Source organism: Rhagoletis zephyria, unplaced genomic scaffold, assembly GCF_001687245.7.
Source record: "Rhagoletis zephyria isolate East Lansing unplaced genomic scaffold, Rhagoletis_zephyria_1.1 Rzeph_scaffold_00004, whole genome shotgun sequence".
In the NCBI taxonomy this organism is placed as follows: Eukaryota; Metazoa; Arthropoda; class Insecta; order Diptera; family Tephritidae; genus Rhagoletis; species Rhagoletis zephyria.
Window position 1 is genome coordinate 841,624 of NW_016157088.1, and position 8,439 is coordinate 850,062.

General features: G+C 37.9%; 1 protein-coding gene and 1 long non-coding RNA gene across 3 annotated transcripts in view; one reads left to right on the forward strand and one right to left on the reverse strand.

Moving 5' to 3' along the window:
* Positions 1 to 8,439, reverse strand: part of pan (transcription factor pangolin) — an 826,450-nt gene that overhangs the window by 546,789 nt on the left and 271,222 nt on the right. The gene's annotated exons all lie outside the window — the stretch shown is intronic.
* Positions 7,834 to 8,439, forward strand: part of LOC108373071 (uncharacterized) — a 15,465-nt gene continuing 14,859 nt past the window's right edge. Inside the window, exon 1 of the long non-coding RNA XR_001848928.1 lies at positions 7,834 to 7,922. This is a non-coding gene — a long non-coding RNA (uncharacterized LOC108373071). The remainder of the gene's footprint in view (positions 7,923 to 8,439) is intronic.

An 8,439-nucleotide genomic window follows, 5' to 3' on the forward strand; every position in this document is an offset into this window, starting at 1 on the left:
AATTTTTAGACGAAAAATAAGAATATTATAAATTTTTGGAAAATGGGCGTAGCCACGCCCACTTATGGTTACATGTGTATATCTTGGTAACCGCTGCACCAATTTCTTCCAAACTTGGCACAGTTGTTGGCCTTGGTACAGCATAAAAAATCGCTGAAACTTTTTAAAATCGGACAATAACCACGCCCACATCAAATATAACGGTAATTTAGAGAAATACAAAATCTTCGATAGAGCAGTAAATATTGAAGCTAATTTATTCAAAATTGATGCTTGCAACAATTCTTTACCAAGAAATACGTTTATGGTAAAATATTGGAAAATGGGCGTGCCACCGCCCACTTATGATCACATATATGTATATCGGTAACCGTTCTACCAATTTGTACCAAACTCGGTTTGGTTATTGTGCTTGCCACATGTTAGCAAAATGTTGAAAATTATTGAAATCGCACTAAAATTACGGCCGCTTTTCATATAACGGTAAATTTCAAAAATGCTTGAAACTGCAATATTTCGAAATTGAAGGACGCTAATTTACTCAAAATTGATACACCCCGGATTACCATCTAGCGGTAGGTTTCGGAAAGGTGAAAAAACATATATTTAATACTTGCTCCGGGTATTTAATGTTCGGCTCCGCCCGAACTTAGACTTTCTTACTTGTTTACTCTTATCTTTGCCTTATTTCGATTGGTCAAAACACAAAAGATGCATGGTTTGTTAAATCAAAGGGGAAAAATAACCAAAATATAGGAAGGTACCAGAGGCGTAACTTAGGGTGGCATGGCTGGCAAAATGCCACGGGCCCCTGATCCGATAGGGTCCCGGCCCAAGAGACTGTTGGCTCAGAAATATCATAACATTTTTAAAAAGCTAAGTACTTAAAACATATAAATTTTTTAGTACTTAAAATCAATTAAAATGAGACACATCTAAAGACCTTATGAACATTTCTACAGACTGGTCAACCAGGACCTAGAACTAAAATGAACAATCATTTAAATGGGAGCTATGGACCGATTTTGATGGTTCCGCCAAATGATTAATACATTATAAAAATACACTCGCTTACCAAATTTCAGTCGGATATCTCGAAAACTGAGGGACTAAATTGCGTTAAAACAGACAGATATATGGCTAAATCGACTCAGCTCGACGTTCTGATCATTTTGTCAAACATTTATGTGGGTCTATATCTTCTTCTTCTGGTACTTACAAACATTGGACCAAATTTATAATACTATTTCATGTTCATGAAAGGCATAAAAAATGATGGAAAAATCGTATGTTCGCGACCCTTACGTTAGAGATATTTCAACACGAAATTAGTTAGGTGGAAATACCTTTATTCCACTTTAATATAAAAGTAATCGCTTTATAATATTCTGTTCCATTTCGCAGTTTCTTGCATTTTTCAATTTGCAGCCAAAAGCGACATCTATTATTATTCGCACGTTCGCGACCGCATGTTTGTTGCTAACATATTGAAAAATAAAAATCGAAATATCATCCCTTTTGCACCAAAGATATACCTAACAAAATGCTATCGAAACATAAAAAAAATTAATAAAAATTAATGTTTTCCTTTTTTTTTTATTTTGAACTTGATAAGCGTACGAACGTACGGTTCGCGACCGTTGGAAATGCCCATATACAATTACTTTATTTTATGTCGTCCTGCTTTCCTGAAGTATGTACTGCATTGATGTTATTTGTTCCAATTCGTGTGCCTACAGGTGAACAATAATTTTCGAAACTAAAATTAATAAAAACATATTTGAGAAACTCTGTGTGAAAAACAGACTACGTAACTTGGCTATTCTGCCTATTGAAAATTCTATGGCTCTATCTTTAAACTTAGATGATGTTCCATTCCTTTGCGGAATAAATTTTACTAATAAACATCTCGGCCGCTGTGGTGTAGTGGTAAGCATGTCGGCCGCTGTGGTGTAGTGGTAAGCAGTGCGCGCTTCCACTCCGCAACGCCTGGGTTCAAGCCCTGGCCAAAGCAACATCGCAAAAAAAAAATATAGAAAAAAGGTTTTTTCTTAACAGCGGTCGTCCCTCGGCAGGCAATGGCAAACCTCCGAGTGTATTTCTGCCATGAAAAACAGCTTCTCATAAAAATACAATCGCCGTTCGGAGTCGGCGTAAAACTGTAGGTCCCTCCGCTTAAGTGACAACATCAAGGCGCACGCCACAAAACGGAGGAGAAGCTCGGCCAAACACTAACATATGTGTAAGCGCCAATCTATTATTATTATTATTATTATTATTATTATTAATAAACATCTCATCAAAAATAAATTGTTATTTCATTAAAAATTTGTATGTATAAACCCATGTCCTTGAAAATAAAATTTATTAGATATTTAACTAAAATGACCACATTATTGTTAATAGTGTTGGGTAACTACTTAAGTGGTTTATTAAAAAATATTACAACGTGACGATTTTTACTGGGAGGGCCCCATCCAAAGAATTCGCCACGACCTTAGATGATATAGTTACGCCACTAGAAGGTTCCCTCCATGCTTATTATTCGTAATACTGTTACCTTCTACATCACATATAGCCCTTGAAACTCTTGTCATTATGGTAAAATAGAGTGACAACGGCTCAGACACTTAAAAATTCCAACTTAGCATGTGAGAGTCGGTGCATTCCACCTCACTTCGCCGAGAAGTTGATCCGCTTCACCTACTAAATTAACACACGATAAAGAGAGATAGGCTGCCGAGCCATGAGAGAGAAAGAAGAAACTTGACAGCAAGAGCAATAATGGTGGGAGCGGTGAGGGTGAGCGATGGTGATTGGTGATTGGTGTCACTATCGGTGCATCTCGGTCACGGTGGGGCTACTGATGAACTCAATCCCCAGCTGTTCAGTTTATGAGACAAGCGTTAATTATCCGCGTTTTACCGGTCTTCCAGTGAGGTATATTTCCGATTGAATCCGTGCCAATTCCCGAATATACGCTTCTAACCTAGTTCACTTAAATTACCTTTGTGAATCCTCAAGCTGAATGTGTCGAGCAGGCCTCGCCAGGGCTGGCTTTCTGACATTTGCCTTCTCCCTCATGGACGCTTAGCGTCCCGCAGGTATCGGTGCTGGGACCATGATGAACTCAATCCGCAGCTCTTAAGTTTATGAGACAAGCGTTAAATATCCAAGTTTACCGGTCTTTCAGTGAGGTATATTTCCGCTTGAATCCGTGCCAATTCCCGAACATTCGCTTCTAACCTAGCTTACCCTAATTACCTTTGTGAATCCTCAAGCTGAATGTGTCGATTAGGCCTCATCAGGGCTGGCTTTCGGACATTTGCTTTCTCCCTAATGGACGGTTAGCGTCCCTCAGAGATCGGTGATGGCACCACTCCTTTGGAACTTCCTGTGCGACAGCGTTGTGCGTTGGCATTTTCCCGCGGAAACAAAGATAATCGGGTTCCAAATAATTATCAGAGGTGGAAAGATGTGCGGAAGTAGCTCAAGTACCTAGACATCAAATTCGACTCAAGGCTGAAATTTATGCACCACCTGGACTATATTTACGAAAAAGCAGTGTCCAGCCAAGGAGAACTCTCAAGACTTATTATCAACACAATAGGGCCAAGGCATAACGTAAGGAAGTTGCTAGCTGGAGTTCTGAAGTCCGTTATTCTCTACGGGTCGGAGGTTTGGTCAACTACGTGAGTTACGAAATCTTATATCAAGGGAACTCAATCAGTCTATAGACTTTGCGCCCTAAGAGTCTACTCGGCATTTTCTACGGTGTTGGAAGGTAAGGCGCTGGTCATCTCAGATTTGGATCGTACCGGACCCTTGGTCCAAGAAACGTGCAGTTGAAACCACGGATCCGCACGGATAGTTCTCCAAATTGCTAGCGAGGCGTCGCAAATAGAACATTGGTTACACCGATAGGTTCACTCCATTAGCGGTGGATGGACGCGCAAGCTCATACCACACATATAAAGCTGGCTGGCAAGAAAATATGGCGAAGTAGACTTTAACGTCACACATCTTCAAAGTGGAAACGGCTGCTTTAGAGCGTACTTTTTCCGCTTAAAACAAGATCAACGGAAACAACGTCAATTGGCACTATTTCCCATAGTGATGCGAAATAAAGTCAATTGACATTATTATCTTTTCAAAAGCGAAATAAAGTCAACAAAAATTTGGAAATATGGTAAACATGTAATTCAAATGAAAATGGCGTCAACATAGCTTAAAGTATGTCGATTCCAATAAAAACATGTTGTTCTTGCATCATATGTGAGATATGAATGTTACAATATGTAAACATTGCCCCGTATGTGTTGTTTCCATAGATGAAAGAGGTTATTGCCAAATCCTCAGTGCTATTAATGAAGACAATCATGAACCACCACTAATTAATTTTATTAAAAAACTTAACATTACGAATATAATAAAAACACGATGCGAAAAGAATCGTGAATGAACAATGTATAAATCATGTAGAACTTTTAAAACATCTTTCGTTTCCAAAAATAAAGCTTATTGAATGAACACTATTATTGAAGCTTATTGAACAGAATGCTGTTCAAAAATTGTGTAAACTTCCGCTGATGCAAAATGCCTTGATTGTCAACACGGCAAAAATCTTCCAATATCTTACAAATATAAATTGGAGAATATGTAAAATATATTAAATATATAAAAATTTAAATAAAAGGCATACAAAAAATAAATCTACCTACTTTACAGCACGGCAGGAGAGGGTGAAGGGGGGAAGGCGTGTGGAAGCGCGGACGAGGGCCGCCGCGAAGCTACGCAAATCTAATGTTTGAAAAAGCAATAATGTCAACGGACTTAATTTCGCACCAGTATGCGAAATAGTGACCTTATTTCCGTTGATTTTGTAACCTGCCACCCTTCAAATTAGAGGCCTGTTCGAGGCACGTAATAAAAGCGGCATTACTGCCTTACTGATGAAAAATGGCAACATTGTTGCAACTGCTCAACTGATAATACATTGCTAGAAGTTCACACAGAACGTGATACTTTAATAATTCGCTCAACACTGCGGTTGTGATAGTAACTCCAACAAGCCCTATATGAGAGAAACCTACGGCCAAAAAAGCGTACAAGATGCAGAACATACTTTTTCTGGCATGCCCAAACTTGCAGGCGGAACGAGTTTTCCTCAGCGCTGCATTTGGTGTAAGTCCAACGCAAGAGAACCTGATCCCGCCCATAACGGAGTAGACAGAGAAGTGGTATCTAGTCATTCCGCGTATTCGCGGCAAAGTCATTGCAAAGCTGAGACGGCAAAAGCGTAACCGATCAATTCGAAGATAATCTACCATGGTAGCAGGTATGATAGATATATACATACATGATACAGTAACGACGTACGTGACCAGTTTCGACAACTGAGGGTAGTGCCAAGTAGATGCAACTTGTGACTGACTGCATCAGAACAGAAACTTAAGATCGAGCTTAGGCTCAACCGCCCTCCGACGAAGTACTTTACGATGGTACGGAGGCGATACGGTACAGCAGACAAACGGAGTTTTAGTTCGGATTCAATGCTTTCTCCTTGTATATAAAAAGACGTGGGTGCTTAGCTGCTAACCAGGCGATACTTGGTCCAAACCGTAAATTATGAGCTTTCTCTTTTCAATTTCCTTTTAAGAGAAACTTTGCACCTTACAATACTTATAGAAAACCTGTCCAATCGACATTCACTTGGAGGCATCCCTTTCCCAGTATAGCGCATATCATTTAGTTTAGGTGTGTGTTTGTGTGAGGGGGTGAGCATTGCTTTCATTTATGGGGGTAACTGGTTCGGTTCGCGGTGTTAATGTTCCTTGGTGGTTGCTGTGTCTTTAATGAAGACAGCATAGTTTTTGTACGCGCTTCAAGAAAGTGCGCGCAGGGATGATGCGGCCTCGTGCACCGTAATGAACATGTGTATGTATATGATTGATTGTAGCCACAAAGGTTTAGATCGGCACATGCGCTTAATTTTTGTTCGTGGGTAACCCTGCCAGCCACGGCTCACCACCTTCCCCTAAAATTCAAACGATTTACAAACACATTCACAACTTTTTAGTCATCTCACCCACACACTTACAAATTTTTTCGTCGAACTGTCAAAAAATGTGCCTTTGTTAGAGCTACATACCCGATAAGAATTCGTACTCTAACAAGAATTCTATGCGTTAGAGCGTGCAAGTTAGAAACATCAGAGTTTTGATGACAGTATACATACTGTGAAGAAATTTCACTACGAAAACTTTGAAGGTAAGAATACGTATTTAACAATTTCATTTAATTATAATGTAATTTCTTCTTTTAGATTGCAAAACAGCAGCGACTTAGTCACATTCTTAAGGTATGTATTGAGGGTTTTTATATGTTTATAGCCGTCATCGATTCGCCAACAGTTAGCGAGTGGCGAAAAAAATTCTTCTTTAAGCGACCGGAACTCAAACATAGCGAGCGAGAAGTGGCGAATCGATGACGGCTTAAACATTTTAATTGATATTTTTGCTTGTTTACAGATTCACGATCAGCACCTTCAACGCTTGCATCTTTACCTTTACCGATTACCTTTCTTTTGATTATAACACCGTTAAAATCGCTTTACGTTTTCATAAAAACCTTGCAACTTTTGTAAACAGCTATATAGAAGCAGTGGAAAAGTGGTAAAATTTTGCAAAGTTGTAACAAAACAGATTTTTTGTGAACTAGTGTAAATGATTTGCAACTGTTAATATATATCAAAAGAAGGGTAAACCGATTACCTTTCTTTTGATTATAATATTGTTAAAATCGCTTAACTTTTTTTATAGAAATTTTGCTACTTTTGAAACCGTCTATATATAAGTCGAAAAAACGCAATCAAATTTTGCAAAGTTGTAATGAAACTGAATATTTGTGAACCATTATAAATGATTTGCAACTTTTAATATATATCAAAAGAAAGATAAATCGATTACCTTTCTTTTGATTATAATATTATTAAAATCGCTTAACTTTCTTATAGAAATTTTCCAACTTTTTAAACATCTATGTGAAAATGAGTAATACTAATAATAAGAAATTAAGCCAGTATGTAAAAATATATTTATTAATGTTAATTTTAAGTTTTATTCATAATATTGGTTATTAAGTATGTATATTATGCATTTTGAAAATAAATTTTGCAAAATAAAAATCAAAACATTTTAGGATTTTTTATTTAAAGTTTCTAAGGTTATTTTGAATTCGCTGTGAAGAGAATGCAACCCTGAGCCGGCAGAAGGGGGCAATGCTAGACGAGTGCAGCTATATGTTTTCCTTACGAAGTATCTGAATGAGTGCGACAGTGATGCAAGGCTCTCACGTACAGGGGGAAAGTGGTGACAATCTGCACAGCGCCCATACAAATGTCACCAGTTTTGTCACCAGTTTTGAAGTGACCGAAACCCGCGGTTTCACCAGATTTTTCACCACTTTTGGCTGGCAGGGAAGTTAGTCTACGCTGCCAGCGACAGAACAGTAGACAAACTTTTGAACACGTGAAAATTTATATGTACGTACATAACTAGATATGTATATTTGGATGTGGGTGGGCTCGTGAATGAACCACTCTCACATCAGGCTTTCATATACATACAGTGGTTGAAAAAATTTTAGCCTCACCACAAATTGACAAGTTTTAACAATTTCTTTTTATTGTTTTTTAATTTTAGTTATTTTTATTATAAAAATATACGGGTTTAATTTTTTAACAAAAACCGTGTAAATCCAGGTTTCAAACTTTGTGCAAAATTAAGAAAATTCACCAAACTTTTGTAAAAATTTCGCCCATTTTATTAGATTACTTAGAAACATTTTGAGTATGCAATTTTGTAGCCCATTGATTTCTAGTGGAATAAAGTGCAAGGTTCAAACGGCTAAAAATTACCGTTGTAACAACCATCGTTTTTACATATTAATCTACTTCATTGTTTTATGTTATACCATAAATGTTATGTTATCTGATATACATGTGGACTCACTGTAATGTCCTGTCGAAAATACAACCCTGTGCTGTGCATTTGGGTACGCAAAAATGCATCACTGACGTTCGGCATTGTCATGATTGCCTATAAATATTCATGTAAGCATTGAAACTGAGCTCATTTTCATTTTGCATTCGTACGCGCTAGTTCGTTCAATACTGCTTTGGACAACTGGCCTTAATAAAGCAAATAAAAGAAAATACAAGAACACGCGTTTATTTTAATCGAAGCACTGCAATTTTGTATGCGACTCTCGTCCGGACTATCGGACAGGTCCATATAAAGGAGTGGTTACGGTCGCTACCAAAAATTATTATAATTCGTTGGCTTAGCCAATCCTATGCACTACAATCTAAGGAAAAGCAAGTACAACATTTCATTGGCGCCCAACTTAGTGGCCTCGAATCACGACGACGACGACGAC